Here is a 2,429-nt window from a genome sequence, read left to right on the forward strand (position 1 = left end):
TCCCAATCCGCCCATATGTGACCGGCCTTGAGAAGACAAGTCCACCTTTGAAATCGGCCATCGGCCATTGAATTCAGCCAACGGCCAATCGACCGACCATTTTTTGACCGTTGTCTGACCATAATATTTGAACAAAGCGAGTCTCTGGCCGCGTGAAAATGTTGGTTTGCAATGATCTGAGTTGAATGTTGTTAATCCGTGATCCAACATCCATGATCGAACTTCAGGAACCAATGTCTTGATGCTTTCTTTAAAGCATACAAGCTCTCTGTAATCTGCAAACCATTTTCTCATTACCTTTTACTTTATACCCCTTTGGTTGAAGCATGTAGATTTCCTCCTCTAAGTCACTGTGAGGGAATGCCGTATTTAATTTTGATCAAGATTAAAATCATGAGTAGCCACAAGGCTTAAGACAAACCTAATTGAGTTCATTTTTACAACATCAAAAGATATTTCATTGAAGTCAATACCTTTCTTTTGAGAAAACCCTTTCACCACAAGCCTAGACTTGTACTTTTTCTTTCCACCTTCTTCTTCCTTCAGCTTATACACCCATTTGTTCTGCAGTGTCCGCTTACCTTTAGGAAACTCAACCAACTCCCATGTCATAAAATCTAATATCTAACCAACCCAAATAATTTTCTCATATTAAACTCATCATTTAATGTGGGAGAATAAACGGGAACAAGGGTTAGAATATAGACATGTGCTTATGGATCTGTCTCAACATGAGGCCGAGGTTAAGAGATGGTATGTTCAAGAGCAATGCTACCTAATGGAGCTTAAATAACTTAGGTTTAGCTTCATTAAAGACCTCCAAAAGTTAATGTGAAAAGTCCTTTGACCTTAGGCGAGTTAGGACTGACCTTCAGGTGGGAACCCTACCCAAGCATGAGGTGCTTGTCGGCTTGCTAACTAAAGTGCTTAAAGTGTTTGTGGGAACCTTGCCTAAATCTTGAGGTGATTTTTATGCTTAAATGACTAAGGCTCTTGAAGTGTTTAATTAAAAAACAAACTTTCAAGAGCCATAAAAGGTTTCCATGCTTAATTGACTTCACTGTTTGTTGGAATTAGGGTTGCAGAGAAATGCACACAGCTTGGAGAAGACGAAGGAAGCTCAAGGCACACAATAGAGAGTGTGTTACTTAGTGTGCAATGGAAAGATAGATAGCCCTAGAGTGATGGGCGTATATACAATGCAATGGGGAAAACTTAACCTCCTAAAGAAGGAAAAAATGCCCGGGCGGTCCTAGTGTGTTCACACACATCACTACCACATGTATATGGTAGCAAATCTCCCCTGGAGCGATGCGGTGAACAAGAGTAAAGGGAAGTGCCATGCCCTGAGGACATGATCAGTGCACAAAGGGGAGTAAGCCCAAAGCTTTGCGGAAAGCTTCGAGCTTCTCACGAGACAATGCCTTTGTGAAAAGATCTGCAAGGTTGTCCTGTGTTGGCATATCAGCCAAGCTGATCTCTCCTCCTGAGAGTCTCTCCCTGACATAGTGGTAATGCACCTCAATGTGCTTTGTGCGAGTATGAAAAACTAGGTTCCTCGCAATTGCCAATGCGCTATGACTGTCAGTGTAGATAGTGTTGGCAGTGTCCTGTCCAACACCCAAATCAGCCATAAGAGGTCTGAGCCATACACACTCAACTGTAGCTGTGAAGACTTCCCTGTACTCAGCCTCACAACTCGAAGTGGCCACAACGGGTTGCTTCTTGCTCAGCCATGATATACATGAACTGCCAAGCATGAAACAAAAACCACTTGTGGACACTCGCCTGTCAAAACAAACAGCCCAATCTGAGTTCAAAAAAGCATGTAAGTCTGGCAGCAATGATCCTCCCTTGGGATAAAACAAGCCAAGATGTAAAGTGTCACTAAGGTATCGGAAAATCCTCTTGACACTGTGCCAATGCTTAGACCTTGGGCTATGCATAAATCTGATGACCTGTGAGACTGCAAACTTAATATCTGGCCTCGTGTTGCATATATAAATGAGGCATCCAACAGCAGTTTGGTAAAGAGTGACAGCAGCAGGATCACCAACATCATGAAGACTCAATTTCAAAACTGTTTCCATGGGAGTGGCAATAGGTTTGCAATCCTCAAGTCCAAACTTACATAGCAATGTCTCTATGTAACTTTTTTGACACAAGGCAATACCATCATCACACTGCTTAAACTATATCCCAAATAATGAAGCAACAGCCCCAAATCTTTCATCTTGAAAGTAGCATTCAAATCAGCCTTAAATGCAGCAATATGTCTCTCATTTGGTCCAGTGGTTAGCAAATCATCTACATAAAGAGCCACAATGAGAAGTACATCACCTTCATGCTTTACATACAATGTGCTTTCTGTTGGACTGTTACGAAAGCCTCGCTTGACCAAATGAGTGTCAGCTTTCTCATACCAAGCA

The sequence above is a fragment of the Adiantum capillus-veneris genome, chromosome 6 (genome assembly GCF_014529385.1).
Source record: "Adiantum capillus-veneris isolate H3 chromosome 6, ASM1452938v2, whole genome shotgun sequence".
Lineage (NCBI taxonomy): Eukaryota > Viridiplantae > Streptophyta > Polypodiopsida > Polypodiales > Pteridaceae > Adiantum > Adiantum capillus-veneris.